Source organism: Lissotriton helveticus, chromosome 5_1, assembly GCF_964261635.1.
Source record: "Lissotriton helveticus chromosome 5_1, aLisHel1.1, whole genome shotgun sequence".
NCBI classification, from domain to species: domain Eukaryota; kingdom Metazoa; phylum Chordata; class Amphibia; order Caudata; family Salamandridae; genus Lissotriton; species Lissotriton helveticus.
Window position 1 is genome coordinate 1,649,058,738 of NC_136065.1, and position 16,015 is coordinate 1,649,074,752.

The 16,015-nt window shown below is 46.2% G+C and overlaps 12 non-coding genes across 12 annotated transcripts; 8 read left to right on the forward strand and 4 right to left on the reverse strand.

The window, feature by feature from the left end:
- Positions 1-756: 756 nt before the first annotated feature.
- Positions 757-851, reverse strand: TRNAI-UAU (transfer RNA isoleucine (anticodon UAU)). The gene is made up of 2 exons: positions 814-851; positions 757-792 (listed from the first exon to the last, which is right to left on the reverse strand). It is a non-coding gene; the product is annotated as a tRNA-Ile (tRNA).
- Positions 852-1,143: 292 nt separating this feature from the next.
- Positions 1,144-1,225, forward strand: TRNAS-GCU (transfer RNA serine (anticodon GCU)). The gene has a single exon. It is a non-coding gene; the product is annotated as a tRNA-Ser (tRNA).
- A 1,156-nt stretch (positions 1,226-2,381) lies between these two features.
- On the forward strand, positions 2,382-2,453 carry TRNAT-UGU (transfer RNA threonine (anticodon UGU)). The gene has a single exon. It is a non-coding gene; the product is annotated as a tRNA-Thr (tRNA).
- A 1,169-nt stretch (positions 2,454-3,622) lies between these two features.
- Positions 3,623-3,717, reverse strand: TRNAI-UAU (transfer RNA isoleucine (anticodon UAU)). The gene is made up of 2 exons: positions 3,680-3,717; positions 3,623-3,658 (listed from the first exon to the last, which is right to left on the reverse strand). It is a non-coding gene; the product is annotated as a tRNA-Ile (tRNA).
- A 292-nt stretch (positions 3,718-4,009) lies between these two features.
- TRNAS-GCU (transfer RNA serine (anticodon GCU)) lies at positions 4,010-4,091 on the forward strand. Its single transcript has one exon. It is a non-coding gene; the product is annotated as a tRNA-Ser (tRNA).
- Positions 4,092-5,248: 1,157 nt separating this feature from the next.
- On the forward strand, positions 5,249-5,320 carry TRNAT-UGU (transfer RNA threonine (anticodon UGU)). The gene has a single exon. It is a non-coding gene; the product is annotated as a tRNA-Thr (tRNA).
- A 1,169-nt stretch (positions 5,321-6,489) lies between these two features.
- TRNAI-UAU (transfer RNA isoleucine (anticodon UAU)) lies at positions 6,490-6,584 on the reverse strand. Its single transcript has 2 exons — positions 6,547-6,584; positions 6,490-6,525 (listed from the first exon to the last, which is right to left on the reverse strand). It is a non-coding gene; the product is annotated as a tRNA-Ile (tRNA).
- Positions 6,585-6,876: 292 nt separating this feature from the next.
- On the forward strand, positions 6,877-6,958 carry TRNAS-GCU (transfer RNA serine (anticodon GCU)). Its single transcript has one exon. It is a non-coding gene; the product is annotated as a tRNA-Ser (tRNA).
- Positions 6,959-8,114: 1,156 nt separating this feature from the next.
- On the forward strand, positions 8,115-8,186 carry TRNAT-UGU (transfer RNA threonine (anticodon UGU)). Its single transcript has one exon. It is a non-coding gene; the product is annotated as a tRNA-Thr (tRNA).
- Positions 8,187-13,828: 5,642 nt separating this feature from the next.
- TRNAI-UAU (transfer RNA isoleucine (anticodon UAU)) lies at positions 13,829-13,923 on the reverse strand. The gene is made up of 2 exons: positions 13,886-13,923; positions 13,829-13,864 (listed from the first exon to the last, which is right to left on the reverse strand). It is a non-coding gene; the product is annotated as a tRNA-Ile (tRNA).
- A 292-nt stretch (positions 13,924-14,215) lies between these two features.
- On the forward strand, positions 14,216-14,297 carry TRNAS-GCU (transfer RNA serine (anticodon GCU)). The gene has a single exon. It is a non-coding gene; the product is annotated as a tRNA-Ser (tRNA).
- Positions 14,298-14,886: 589 nt separating this feature from the next.
- On the forward strand, positions 14,887-14,958 carry TRNAT-UGU (transfer RNA threonine (anticodon UGU)). Its single transcript has one exon. It is a non-coding gene; the product is annotated as a tRNA-Thr (tRNA).
- Positions 14,959-16,015: the final 1,057 nt, after the last annotated feature.

Genomic DNA, 16,015 nt, shown 5'->3' on the forward strand with positions numbered 1-16,015 from the left:
GTTAATCTTCAAAACCCCACCCCCACTAACCATAAATATCCGACTCTCCTGCTGTCCATTCAAATGATACAAGGTATCTTGTACATAGAGAGAATGTGAGAAAAAGCAGAATCGCTTCATAGATTTGGTGACCTTGGATGGGTGGGCTGGATAAAGAAGTGAACCTGATTTCGGGAAAAGGAGTATCGTGATGGGGATGAGGAAAAGAGAACATGGACCACATTCACAAGTTAGAGAAATACATATATTAGGTTGAATGGTTTTAAAAAGGTAACTTTGAGCATGAATTGTTTTTTTAAACTGCAAAGAATAAAAAAAATCAATGTGGGATTGGAGGCACAATCTGAGCAGAAAGCACCATAAGCTGCTATGGTGCAACTCTTATGTTGACTAGAAACATTAATATGATGACGCTCTTCTTTTGATATGTCTTTCATTTACATGTTATTGTTAGTAGCTGATACAGCACTGTTTGCAGCTCCTCAGTATATGGTTATCCCGTGACAACAATGTTTTCATCATATTTATTATTCTACAAATGTATTTTTAAATGCACTGATGTGGTGTTTGCATGCTATGCAAGACGGCACATCATGGAATGTTTATAAGGAGCATCGAATAGGATTGTGATATTTGCACCTGGAAGAGTCGGACACGCAGATCCTGAAAAGAAGTAAAAACTCTCTAGCAAGGGCCGTCTTTACCCTGAGTTTAATCTTTACTTTTAGTGAAATGGTTTATGAAAAACCAGTAAGCTGCTCCAGGTGAGGCTCAAACTCACAACCTCGGCATGCCTCAATGCAAGTACTGCTGTATAAGTACCGCGCGCTAACCGATAGCGCCACTGGAGCTCACTGTTCTCATATCTCCCCAGTTGAGCCATCTAGAGCTGACCAAGGAGATACTGGCACTGCTCCCTTATTCACTGTGCAAGATCGACTCACATGCTAGCATGTTATCATGACTATTAAAAACTACAGTCCTAATGGAACAGATTTGATAATTCTGCTATATCATGTGCTCTGTCTATTGAACACCACATATATTTGCCAGTTCTGACACAGTCTAGGAGAAACTTATGATTATTTGTAATTAGCACATCGTAGGAATTTCCTAAAAAATGAAACATAGTCACCTAAGGCAGACGAGGTGGCCGAGTGGTTAAGGCGATGGACTGCTAATCCATTGTGCTCTGCACGCGTGGGTTCAAATCCCACCTTCGTCGGAACGCCATCAGACACTCTTTTGAAGGTGGGCATGTCTCGTAGTACAATTACACTCTCTTTCAAGACACAGCCATAATCCACTAGAAGGGCCCAACTGACTATTCCATTTTGGCAATTATGTCAAATTAAGGGGTTTTGTGCTTAATTGAAATTAGATCTTTCATGAAGTGTCCAGAGGATTGCCTTTCCCTCACTCCTGGCCTTCTAACTAACCCTGGTCGTAGTGGGCGTAGTGGGGCTCCGCGGAGCTACTCGGAGTGGGCGAGAAGCTACGCCCACTCCCGCACTCTGCGTAGCCCCACTACGCACCTCCCTCCCGCTCTCCCCTACATACATTATTTAATCAACTACCCTTAATAAAACAATGTTAAAGCACTTACCGTGTCCGGGGCTCATCCGGGGCTCCCTCTTGGAATAGCGTCGTCCTGGATACCAATGCGCATGAGCGGGCGGCCGCGCATGCGCATTTCTCCCAAGAAATGCGCATGCGCGGGAGGCCGCGCATGCGCATTGGTATCCAGGAAGGGACGCTATTCCAAGAGGGAGCCCCGGAAGAGCCCCGGACATGGTAAGTGCTTTAAAAATTGTTTTATTAAGGTTAGTTGCTTAAATAATGTATGTAGGGGAGGGCGGGAGGGAGGCGGGTGGCGGCCGAATCGGCTACGCACACGGAGTGGGCGTAGTGTTGCCGGCTACGCTGTCTACGCAAAATGCGTAGAAGGCAACACTACGCCTACTCCGTGGGCGTAGCCGATTCGGACGCCCAGGGTTACTTCTAACCAGTTTGGATAGATAGACTGATAAGAAAGCAGCTCTTACTCCTAAAGTTTCAGCCATCTCAAGTGTATGACTGTTGACATATGTCTGCCCCACAGAGACAGATCACTTCTAATAAGTGAGTTCTCTATCTGTCACTGATTGTGGACATACTAACTACAGCTATCAGTATGGTCATAAATGTGAATACTCTTATGTTCTCAAATCAAAATGGAGTTTTTCCTACTTCCAAGAAAAGTGTCTTAAGCATGCTCTTCAATTTGTGCACGCATGTAGACATTCAAATGCAACTGCATTTCCATACAGAGTCTCAAAATCATAGCTATCTTCATACCGCAGTAAGAATACATGAAGCGATTTACATATTGCAGGCAGGCTGGCCTTGTAGCTCAGTGGCAGAGCACTGGTCTTGTAAACCAGGGGTCATGAGTTCAAGCCTCATCAGGGCCTTTTTATATGTGAGTTTCTGTATGTTGTTTCCAAGTCATTCTTTCTAGGAGTCACACCTTGTCTTAAGTTTGCTTATTGACAAGCTTCCCTTTCCTGCTTTCATCGTGTCAAGAAGACTTCATGAAAACCATTGAACCATAAACTATCGCCTCACCCCTTCCGATCGCCTGACAAACGCCTGACAAACGCCATTCTCACCCCGCCGGGCAAGCCCTGCCGGGCAAAGCCAAATAAGCCATGCATATTTGAAGTTCCTTTGAAAGTCAGAGCGAGGACTATGACCTCTGTTCCGACTGAGTCTGCATCCACAGAAAGGATGAAATAAGGATCTAGAAATTTCACCAAGGAGATGTGAACTTCATCCCCCTTAAAATACTTTTCCTCCCAGATGCCCCGGCTCTTAGTCAAATGAGGTTAATCTTCAAAACCCCACCCCCACTAACCATAAATATCCGACTCTCCTGCTGTCCATTCAAATGATACAAGGTATCTTGTACATAGAGAGAATGTGAGAAAAAGCAGAATCGCTTCATAGATTTGGTGACCTTGGATGGGTGGGCTGGATAAAGAAGTGAACCTGATTTCGGGAAAAGGAGTATCGTGATGGGGATGAGGAAAAGAGAACATGGACCACATTCACAAGTTAGAGAAATACATATATTAGGTTGAATGGTTTTAAAAAGGTAACTTTGAGCATGAATTGTTTTTTTAAACTGCAAAGAATAAAAAAAATCAATGTGGGATTGGAGGCACAATCTGAGCAGAAAGCACCATAAGCTGCTATGGTGCAACTCTTATGTTGACTAGAAACATTAATATGATGACGCTCTTCTTTTGATATGTCTTTCATTTACATGTTATTGTTAGTAGCTGATACAGCACTGTTTGCAGCTCCTCAGTATATGGTTATCCCGTGACAACAATGTTTTCATCATATTTATTATTCTACAAATGTATTTTTAAATGCACTGATGTGGTGTTTGCATGCTATGCAAGACGGCACATCATGGAATGTTTATAAGGAGCATCGAATAGGATTGTGATATTTGCACCTGGAAGAGTCGGACACGCAGATCCTGAAAAGAAGTAAAAACTCTCTAGCAAGGGCCGTCTTTACCCTGAGTTTAATCTTTACTTTTAGTGAAATGGTTTATGAAAAACCAGTAAGCTGCTCCAGGTGAGGCTCAAACTCACAACCTCGGCATGCCTCAATGCAAGTACTGCTGTATAAGTACCGCGCGCTAACCGATAGCGCCACTGGAGCTCACTGTTCTCATATCTCCCCAGTTGAGCCATCTAGAGCTGACCAAGGAGATACTGGCACTGCTCCCTTATTCACTGTGCAAGATCGACTCACATGCTAGCATGTTATCATGACTATTAAAAACTACAGTCCTAATGGAACAGATTTGATAATTCTGCTATATCATGTGCTCTGTCTATTGAACACCACATATATTTGCCAGTTCTGACACAGTCTAGGAGAAACTTATGATTATTTGTAATTAGCACATCGTAAGAATTTCCTAAAAAATGAAACATAGTCACCTAAGGCAGACGAGGTGGCCGAGTGGTTAAGGCGATGGACTGCTAATCCATTGTGCTCTGCACGTGTGGGTTCAAATCCCACCTTCGTCGGAACGCCATCAGACACTCTTTTGAAGGTGGGCATGTCTCGTAGTACAATTACACTCTCTTTCAAGACACAGCCATAATCCACTAGAAGGGCCCAACTGACTATTCCATTTTTGGCAATTATGTCAAATTAAGGGGTTTTGTGCTTAATTGAAATTAGATCTTTCATGAAGTGTCCAGAGGATTGCCTTTCCCTCACTCCTGGCCTTCTAACTAACCCTGGTCGTAGTGGGCGTAGTGGGGCTCCGCGGAGCTACGCGGAGTGGGCGAGAAGCTACGCCCACTCCCGCACTCCGCGTAGCCCCACTACGCACCTCCCTCCCGCTCTCCCCTACATACATTATTTAAGCAACTACCCTTAATAAAACAGTTTTAAAGCACTTACCGTGTCCGGGGCTCGTCCGGGGCTCCCTCTTGGAATAGCGTCGTCCTGGATACCAATGCGCATGCGCGGGCGGCCGCGCATGCGCATTTCTCCCGAGAAATGCGCATGCCCGGGAGGCGGCGCATGCGCATTGGTATCCAGGAAGGGACGCTATTCCAAGAGGGAGCCCCGGAAGAGCCCCGGACATGGTAAGTGCTTTAAAAATTGTTTTATTAAGGTTAGTTGCTTAAATAATGTATGTAGGGGAGGGCGGGAGGGAGGCGGGTGGCGGCCGAATCGGCTATGCACACGGAGTGGGCGTAGTGTTGCCGGCTACGCTGTCTACGCAAAATGCGTAGAAGGCAACACTACGCCTACTCCGTGGGCGTAGCCGATTCGGACGCCCAGGGTTACTTCTAACCAGTTTGGATAGATAGACTGATAAGAAAGCAGCTCTTACTCCTAAAGTTTCAGCCATCTCAAGTGTATGACTGTTGACATATGTCTGCCCCACAGAGACAGATCACTTCTAATAAGTGAGTTCTCTATCTGTCACTGATTGTGGACATACTAACTACAGCTATCAGTATGGTCATAAATGTGAATACTCTTATGTTCTCAAATCAAAATGGAGTTTTTCCTACTTCCAAGAAAAGTGTCTTAAGCATGCTCTTCAATTTGTGCACGCATGTAGACATTCAAATGCAACTGCATTTCCATACAGAGTCTCAAAATCATAGATATCTTCATACCGCAGTAAGAATACATGAAGCGATTTACATACTGCAGGCAGGCTGGCCTTGTAGCTCAGTGGCAGAGCACGGGTCTTGTAAACCAGGGGTCATGAGTTCAAGCCTCATCAGGGCCTTTTTATATGTGAGTTTCTGTATGTTGTTTCCAAGTCATTCTTTCTAGGAGTCACACCTTGTCTTAAGTTTGCTTATTGACAAGCTTCCCTTTCCTGCTTTCATCGTATCAAGAAGACTTCATGAAAACCATTGAACCATAAACTATCGCCTCACCCCTTCCGATCGCCTGATGAACGCCTGACAAACGCCATTCTCACCCCGCCGGGCAAGCCCTGCCGGGCAAAGCCAAATAAGCCATGCATATTTGAAGTTCCTTTGAAAGTCAGAGCGAGGACTATGACCTCTGTTCCGACTGAGTCTGCATCCACAGAAAGGATGAAATAAGGATCTAGAAATTTCACCAAGGAGATGTGAACTTCATCCCCCTTAAAATACTTTTCCTCCCAGATGCCCCGGCTCTTAGTCAAATGAGGTTAATCTTCAAAACCCCACCCCCACTAACCATAAATATCCGACTCTCCTGCTGTCCATTCAAATGATACAAGGTATCTTGTACATAGAGAGAATGTGAGAAAAAGCAGAATCGCTTCATAGATTTGGTGACCTTGGATGGGTGGGCTGGATAAAGAAGTGAACCTGATTTCGGGAAAAGGAGTATCGTGATGGGGATGAGGAAAAGAGAACATGGACCACATTCACAAGTTAGAGAAATAAATATATTAGGTTGAATGGTTTTAAAAAGTTAACTTTGAGCATGAATTGTTTTTTTAAACTGCAAAGAATAAAAAAAATCAATGTGGGATTGGAGGCACAATCTGAGCAGAAAGCACCATAAGCTGCTATGGTGCAACTCTTATGTTGACTAGAAACATTAATATGATGACGCTCTTCTTTTGATATGTCTTTCAGTTAAATTTTATTGTAAGTAGCTGATACAGCACTGTTTGCAGCTCCTCAGTATATGGTTATCCCGTGACAACAATGTTTTCATCATATTTATTATTCTACAAATGTATTTTTAAATGCACTGATGTGGTGTTTGCATGCTATGCAAGACGGCACATCATGGAATGTTTATAAGGAGCATCGAATAGGATTGTGATATTTGCACCTGGAAGAGTCGGACACGCAGATCCTGAAAAGAAGTAAAGACTCTCTAGCAAGGGCCGTCTTTAACCTGAGTTTAATTTTTACTTTTAGTGAAATGGTTTATGAAAAACCAGTAAGCTGCTCCAGATGAGGCTCGAACTCACAACCTCGGCATGCCTCAATGCAAGTACTGCTGTATAAGTACCGCGCGCTAACCGATTGCGCCACTGGAGCTCACTGTTCTCTTATCTCCCCAGTTGAGCCATCTAGAGCTGACCAAGGAGATACTGGCACTGCTCCCTTATTCACTGTGCAAGATCGACTCACATGCTAGCATGTTATCATGACTATTAAAAACTACAGTCCTACTGGAACAGATTTGATAATTCTGCTATATCATGTGCTCTGTCTATTGAACACCACATATATTTGCCAGTTCTGACACAGTCTAGGAGAAACTTATGATTATTTGTAATTAGCACATCGTAAGAATTTCCTAAAAAATGAAACATAGTCACCTAAGGCAGATGAGGTGGTCGAGTGGTTAAGGCGATGGACTGCTAATCCATTGTGCTCTGCATGCGTGTGTTCGAATCCCACCTTCGTCGGAACGCCATCAGACGCTCTTTTGAAGGTGGGCATGTCTCGTAGTACAATTACACTCTCTTTCAAGACAAGGCCATAATCCACTAGAAGGGCCCAACTGACTATTCCATTTTGGCAATTATGTCAAATTAAGGGGTTTTGTGCTTAATTGAAATTAGATCTTTCATGAAGTGTCCAGAGGATTGCCTTTCCCTCACTCCTGGCCTTCTAACTAACCCTGGTCGTAGTGGGCGTAGTGGGGCTCCGCGGAGCTACGCGGAGTGGGCGAGAAGCTACGCCCACTCCCGCACTCTGCGTAGCCCCACTACGCACCTCCCTCCCGCTCTCCCCTACATACATTATTTAATCAACTACCCTTAATAAAACAATGTTAAAGCACTTACCGTGTCCGGGGCTCATCCGGGGCTCCCTCTTGGAATAGCGTCGTCCTGGATACCAATGCGCATGCGCGGGCGGCCGCGCATGCGCATTTCTCCCGAGAAATGCGCATGCGCGGGAGGCCGCGCATGCGCATTGGTATCCAGGAAGGGACGCTATACCAAGAGGGAGCCCCGGAAGAGCCCCGGACATGGTAAGTGCTTTAAAAATTGTTTTATTAAGGTTAGTTGCTTAAATAATGTATGTAGGGGAGGGCGGGAGGGAGGCGGGTGGCGGCCGAATCGGCTACGCACACGGAGTGGGCGTAGTGTTGCCGGCTACGCTGTCTACGCAAAATGCGTAGAAGGCAACACTACGCCTACTCCGTGGGCGTAGCCGATTCGGACGCCCAGGGTTACTTCTAACCAGTTTGGATAGATAGACTGATAAGAAAGCAGCTCTTACTCCTAAAGTTTCAGCCATCTCAAGTGTATGACTGTTGACATATGTCTGCCCCACAGAGACAGATCACTTCTAATAAGTGAGTTCTCTATCTGTCACTGATTGTGGACATACTAACTAGAGCTATCAGTATGGTCATAAATGTGAATACTCTTATGTTCTCAAATCAAAATGGAGTTTTTCCTACTTCCAAGAAAAGTGTCTTAAGCATGCTCTTCAATTTGTGCACGCATGTAGACATTCAAATGCAACTGGATTTCCATACAGAGTCTCAAAATCATAGATATCTTCATACCGCAGTAAGAATACATGAAGCGATTTACATATTGCAGGCAGGCTGGCCTTGTAGCTCAGTGGCAGAGCACTGGTCTTGTAAACCAGGGGTCATGAGTTCAAGCCTCATCAGGGCCTTTTTATATGTGAGTTTCTGTATTTTGTTTCCAAGTCATTCTTTCTAGGAGTCACACCTTGTCTTAAGTTTGCTTATTGACAAGCTTCCCTTTCCTGCTTTCATCGTATCAAGAAGACTTCATGAAAACCATTGAACCATAAACTATCGCCTCACCCCTTCCGATCGCCTGATGAACGCCTGACAAACGCCATTCTCACCCCGCCGGGCAAAGCTAAATAAGCCATGCATATTTGAAGTTCCTTTGAAAGTCAGAGCGAGGACTATGACCTCTGTTCCGACTGAGTCTGCATCCACAGAAAGGATGAAATAAGGATCTAGAAATTTCACCAAGGAGATGTGAACTTCATCCCCCTTAAAATACTTTTCCTCCCAGATGCCCCGGCTCTTAGTCAAATGAGGTTAATCTTCAAAACCCCACCCCCACGAACCATAAATATCCGACTCTCCTGCTGTCCATTCAAATGATACAAGGTATCTTGTACATAGAGAGAATGTGAGAAAAAGCAGAATCGCTTCATAGATTTGGTGACCTTGGATGGGTGGGCTGGATAAAGAAGTGAACCTGATTTCGGGAAAAGGAGTATCGTGATGGGGATGAGGAAAAGAGAACATGGACCACATTCACAAGTTAGAGAAATAAATATATTAGGTTGAATGGTTTTAAAAAGTTAACTTTGAGCATGAATTGTTTTTTTAAACTGCAAAGAATAAAAAAAAATCAATGTGGGATTGGAGGCACAATCTGAGCAGAAAGCACCATAAGCTGCTATGGTGCAACTCTTATGTTGACTAGAAACATTAATATGATGACGCTCTTCTTTTGATATGTCTTTCAGTTAAATGTTATTGTAAGTAGCTGATACAGCACTGTTTGCAGCTCCTCAGTATATGGTTATCCCGTGACAACAATGTTTTCATCCTATTTATTATTCTACAAATGTATTTTTAAATGCACTGATGTGGTGTTTGCATGCTATGCAAGACGGCACATCATGGAATGTTTATAAGGAGCATCGAATAGGATTGTGATATTTGCACCTGGAAGAGTCGGACACGCAGATCCTGAAAAGAAGTAAAGACTCTCTAGCAAGGGCCGTCTTTAACCTGAGTTTAATTTTTACTTTTAGTGAAATGGTTTATGACAAGCATTTGCAATGCAATAGGTCTCGCATTAGGAAAGTTTGAGCTATTGGTCTTGTAAATGACACATTTTTTATTTATGTGTTTGTTTTCAAAATAGCGAAATTAATAGCTTTGTCATTTTCAATGCCAATACTTTTATCTTTTGTAATTGTGACACCTATAGGCATTTGTAATGCAACATGTTTTGTATTTACGTGACTTAGATGTATTGATATTACAAATAACAATGGCTTTTAATTTTTTTCAATAATTAATACTTAAATAAAAGTTATTGTAACTTATAATGGCAATATCTTAAACTTTTGTAAATAACTTTTGTGAAGAATATGTTCAGTGTATTTTATTGTGATGAAAATCCAAGAACAGAAGTGAAATATTACCAACTTTTTGTGACATTTGTAATAAAGCTTGAAACATTGAGAGAACATATTTGAACCAGTTGTTGTTGAATGGTTGCACAGATTGATACTGTGGTGGCGCTGAGTGATGGTGTGGCGTTTAGTGATGTTATGGTGCCCCTATTGATGCTGTGGTGCCCCTGAGTGATGCTGTGGTGCCCCTGAGTGATGCTGTGGTGGTGCCATAGATTGAGTGAGGGCGATAGATAGGGTCAGGGCGATAGATAGGGTCAGGGCGATAGATAGGGTCAGGGCGATAGATAGGGTCAGGGCGATAGATAGGGTCAGGGCGATAGATAGATGTGTGCGGTTGTGTGTGTGCGGTTGTATGTGTGCGGTTGTGTGTGTGCGGTTGTATGTGTGTGGTTGTATGTGTGTGGTTGTATGTGTGTGGTTGTATGTGTGTGGTTGGGTGTGTGGTTGGGCGTGGTTGTGTGCGTGGTTGTGTGCGTGGTTGTGTGCGTGGTTGTGTGCGTGGTTGTGTGTGTGTGCGTGGTTGTATGTGTGTGAGGGTGTGAGTGAGGGTGTGTGATGGTGAGGTGTGAGGGTGGGTGAGGATGAGGCTGTGAGGGTGTGTGATGGTGAGGTGTGAGGGTGAGTGAGGATGAGGGTGTGAGGGGGTGTGAAGGTGAGTGTGTGTGGGGGTGTGATGGTGTGAGTGAGGGTGTGAGGATGTGAGGGTGTGTGATGGTGAGGAGGTGTGATGGTGAGGAGGTGTGATGGTGAGGAGGTGTGATGGTGAGGAGGTGTGATGGTGAGGAGGTGTGATGGTGAGGAGGTGTGAGGGTGAGGAGGTGTGAGGGTGAGGAGGTGTGAGGGTGAGGAGGTGTGAGGGTGAGGAGGTGTGAGGGTGAGGAGGTGTGAGGGTGAGGAGGTGTGAGGGGGAGGAGGGGTGAGGAGGTGTGAGGGTGAGTGAGGTGTGAGGGTGAGTGAGGATGAGGGTTTGAGGGTGAGTGAGGATGAGGGGGTGAAGGTGAGTGAGGGTGGGTGAGGGTGCGAGGGTGGGTGAGGGTGCGAGGGTGGGTGAGGATGTGAAGGTGTGATGGTGAGGAGGTGTGAGGGTGAGTGTGTGTGAGGGTGTGAAGGTGAGTGAGGGTGTGAGGGTGGGTGAGGGGTGTGAGGGTGGGTGAGGATGAGGGGGTGAGGGGTGAGAGGGTGGGTGAGGGTGTGAGTGAGGGCGTGAGGATGTGAGGGTGTGTGAAGGTGAGGAGGTGTGATGTGAGTGAGGGTGGGTGAATGAGGGTGTGAGGGTGACGAGGGTGAGTGATGGTGTGTGAGGCGGAGGGTGTGAGGGTGAGGGTGAGTGAGGGTGAGTGAGGGTGTGTGAGGGGTGAAGGTGAGAGGGTGTGAGGGTGAGTGAGGGTGGGAGGGTGAGTGAGGGTGGGAGGGGGAGTGCGGGTGTGTGAGGGTGAGTGCGGGTGTGTGAGGGTGAGTGCGGGTGTAGGAGGATGAGGGGGTGAGGGGTGAAGGTGAGGGGGTGTGAAGGTGAGTGGGGGTGTGAGGGTGATGGGGTGTGAGGGTGAGTGATGGGGGGGTGAGGCTGAGGGTGTGAGGGAGAGTGAGGGGGGTGAGGGTGAGTGAGGGTGTGTGAGGGTGTAAGGGTGAGTGAGGGTGTGAGGGTGAGGGATGGTGTATGAGGATGAGGGGGTGAGGGGGTGAGGGTGTGTGAGGGGGTGTGAGGGTGTGAAGGTGAGTGAGGGGTGAGGGTGAGTGCGGGTGTGAGGGTTGTGAGGGTGAGGGGTGTGTGAGGATGAGGGGGTGAGGGGGTGTGAAGGTGAGTGATGGTGTGTGAGGGTTGGTGAGGGTGCGAGGATGTGAGGGTATGCGATGGTGAGGAGGTGTGAGGGTGAGTGAGGATGAGGGGGTGAGGGTGTGAGGGTGGGGGGTGTCAAAGTGAGTGAGGGTGTGTGAGGGTGAATGAGGGTGTGTGAGGGTGGGTGAGGGGGTGTGATGGTGAGGAGGTGTGAGGGTGAATGAGGATGAGGGGATGAGGGGATGAGGGGGTGAGGGGGTGTTAGGGTGTGAGTGAGGGTAAGGGTGTGTTGGTGAGGGTGTGTTGGTGGGTGAGGATGTGAGGGTGTGTGATGGTAAGGAGGTGTGAGGGTGAGTGAGGATGAGGGTGTGTGAGGGTATGAAGGTGGGTGAGGGTGTGAGTGAGGGTGGGTGAGGGGCGAAGGCGAGTGAGGGGGTGAGGGTGAGTGAGGGTGTGTGAGGATAAGGGTGAGGGGGGTGAGGGGGTGTGACGGTCTGAAGGTGTCTGAAGGTGTGTGAGGGTGTGTGAGGGTGTGTGAGTGAGGATGAGTGAGGATGAGTGAGGGTAGGGTGAGGCGGTGTGAGGGTGAGGAGGTGTGAGGGTGAGGAGGTGTGAGGGTGAGGAGGTGTGAGGGTGAGTGAGGGTGTGAGGCCTGCAGTTTTGGCCTGCAGGTGGCGATAGGCGACCACGTCCCGAAAGAAGGTTCACATCACAGGAGGGGGATAAAAGTTTGCGGCATTTAAAAACCAGTGGCTTACATAATGTCATCGACTTTCACTTAAAATAGTCACTCTCAGTGAGAGACGGGTAGATTCCATGTGCGGCAAGAGGGCCTGTAAGCCGACATCACAGGGTGTGGATAGAGGGGAGGGTGTAAGTAGGGAGGGAGAGCGAGAGCAGGGAGATGAGAGAAGAGTTGAAGAGAAAGGCAGAGGGGAAAAGAAATTGTATTGAGGCGGTTGATATAAAGCAGAGAAGAGAGAAACAAAGGGGCAATATGTAGGAAAAAAGGCTTCATTTGTGTAGCTTTCGTGAGTGTCTGCCACCAGGACAATTAAATTCACTCAGTGAAGGCGCTGTTTAACAGTGGGCTATACAAAACTAATCTATCAGTTTTTTTTTGCTTAAAGTCCAAAATCATTGTGTTGTTTGAAAGTTTATTTGTTCAGGCAGTCCTGTATTTTTAGTCATCGCCACTTGTATGTTGGACCGGGGAAACCCATGCTTGAATGGGAACAAAGCTAAGTGCCTACTGTAACGCACAAAGGAATCTATTTCTTATATTCATTTTATTACAACGACATAACTGCCGCCTTCTACTCGCAGTGAAGTGCCTCTCAAAAAGTTTCATACGTTATCAAAATGTCACTCATATAGTGAGATGCGTGATGAGAGATAGCATATGCGGGTATGGGATAAGAGAATCAGTGCATAGGCTAGTAATAGTGTTTATAAAAAAAAAAATTCAAAAGACATTTACCGTAAACCTCTTGTGCTCGTCTGATGGCTCTGATCGTCCAGCGGCTGTTCCAGCGAAAGCAGGCCGGGCTGGGCGGAAGTCAGGCAGCCCTCCTCGAGACAGAGGCGGGGCCTGACCAGAAGCAGGAAGTCGACCGCGACCGGAGCTTCCCAGGAGGCAGGCTGCAATGGCTGGCGCAAGGCTCCGGAGCAGAGAGAGGAGAGCCCTGCATGCAGCCGGCGTCCGCCCGGGAAGCCAAGGAGCGGAGTGCCAGTGTCCCTGTGCCCGTTGACGCCGGAGGGAGCAGCCCGGAGCGGGACGAGTAGAAGTCCGGGTGAGTGGGGCTCCGTGCTTGCGTGTCTGTGTGTATGCAGGGGGTGCAGGGCGGCAGTGTGTATGTGTGTGTGTGTGTGTGCGCCTGTGTGTGCGTGCGTGCATGCAGAGGGGTGGGGGCCACTCATTTAAATGTAAAAGTAAATATGACGCCAAAATAATAAATAAATAAACCAGCAGCTTGACCCATTTATTCACTGTGATGCTTCCGATAATTAAAAATGTGCCTTTACAAAGAAGTGTTTTAAAAAGAATACCAGCGTGCATGTTCATTACAAGACGGCTAGAAATAATTACTCATGATGTTCAAAGCAAGCCTGTTCATTTCAAGCTACCCTCAGCCAGCCTCGGAAAAAACGAAAGTAATACAAAAGCGAAACTGACACTGCCACTGCAGACAATGCTGCGCGCTCCCGAGGTGAAATCCGGCACTGAACACGCTCGTAACACTTTGGTGTCCACTCTCCTAAAAACGGATCACATTAGTTGTCGAGCTGACAGCATTCATGCTTCGCATGAATGCTAACGTCAGCTCGACCTAAAAAACCAGTAAGCTGCTCCAGGTGAGGCTCGAACTCACAACCTCGGCATGCCTCAATGCAAGTACTGCTGTATAAGTACCGCGCGCTAACCGATTGCGCCACTGGAGCTCACTGTTCCCACATCTCCCCAGTTGAGCCATCTAGAGCTGGCCAAGTAGATACTGGCACTGCTCCCTTATTCACTGTGCAAGATCGACTCAAATGCTAGCATGTTATCATGACTATTAAAAACTACAGTCCTAATGGAACAGATTTGATAATTCTGCTATATCATGTGCTCTGTCTATTGAACACCACATACATTTGCCAGTTCTGACACAGTCTAGGAGAAACTTATGATTATTTGTAATTAGCACATAGTAAGAATTTCCTAAAAAATGAAACATAGTCACCTAAGGCAGACGAGGTGGCCGAGTGGTTAAGGCGATGGACTGCTAATCCATTGTGCTCTGCACGCGTGGGTTCGAATCCCACCTTCGTCGGAACGCCATCAGACACTCTTTTGAAGGTGGGCATGTCTCGTAGTACAATTACACTCTCTTTCAAGACACAACCATAATCCACTAGAAGGGCCCAACTGACTATTCCATTTTGGCAATTATGTCAAATTAAGGGAAGTGTTTTGTGCTTAATTGAAATTAGATCTTTCATGAAGTGTCCAGAGGATTGCCTTTCCCTCACTCCTGGCCTTCTAACCAGTTTGGATAGATAGACTGATAAGAAAGCAGCTCTTACTCCTAAAGTTTTATCCATCTCAAGTGTATGACTGTTGACATATGTCTGCCCCACAGAGACAGATCACTTCTAATAAGTGAGTTCTCTATCTGTCACTGATTGCGGACATACTAACTAGAGCTATCAGTATGGTCATAAATGTGAATACTCTTATGTTCTCAAATCAAAATGGAGTTTTTCCTACTTCCAAGAAAAGTGTCTTAAGCATGCTCTTCAATTTGTGCACGCATGTAGACATTCAAATGCAACTGCATTTCCATACAGAGTCTCAAAATCATAGATATCTTCATACCGCAGTAAGAATACATGAAGCGATTTACATACTGTAGGCAGGCTGGCCTTGTAGCTCAGTGGCAGAGCACTGGTCTTGTAAACCAGGGGTCATGAGTTCAAGCCTCATCAGGGCCATTTTATATGTGAGTTTCTGTATGTTGTTTCCAAGTCATTCTTTCTAGGAGTCACACCTTGTCTTAAGTTTGCTTATTGACAAGCTTCCCTTTCCTGCTTTCATCGTATCAAGAAGACTTCCTGAAAACCATTGAACCATAAACTATTGCCTCACCCCTTCCGATCGCCTGATGAACGCCTGACAAACGTCATTCTCACCCCACCGGGCAAAGCCAAATAAGCCATGCATATTTGAAGTTCCTTTGAAAGTCAGAGCGAGGACTATGACCTCTGTTCGGACTGAATCTGCATCCACAGAAAGGATGAAATAAGGATCTAGAAATTTCACCAAGGAGATGTGAACTTCATCCCCCTTAAAATACTTTTCCTCCCAGATGCCCCGGCTCTTAGTCAAATGAGGTTAATCTTCAAAACCCCACCCCCACTAACCATAAATATCCGACTCGGATTGGAGGCACAATCTGAGCAGAAAGCACCATAAGCTGCTATGGTGCAACTCTTATGTTGACTAGAAACATTAATATGATGACGCTCTTCTTTTGATATGTCTTTCAGTTAAATTGTATTGTAAGTAGCTGATACAGCACTGTTTGCAGCTCCTCAGTATGTTAAAACTAAGGTCAATGGACAATCAATATTTGCCCGGCGGTATCGCCTCTTTAACCCACAAAATATTAATCAATGAAGAGGCAGGCGCTGGAGACGGGAAGGCAGGAAACGAGGTTTATTCTCTCCGGAGGAGAACACATCAGTTCAGACAGCAGGTATCGTCATGAGGTGCTCTAACCGCATCTCTGAGGCCTGGCCTCTTATACACAGTTAAATGAATTTTATTGCAGGTAACATAGTCTTGTAATGCTTTGAAGTATGAAAAGACATCCTCTGAATCTCCCCTACAGGCCGTTCCCACACACATTTACAATTGAAGTCCCCACCCCTGTCACAATAGGTGATGATTATCGCGCAGCTGGACATTCCGCCGATTCACGGAATGTGGGGGTTCGATCGGATCTCATAAGGTGGGGGCTTTGATCAGCTCGGGGGTCCTTTGAAGAGG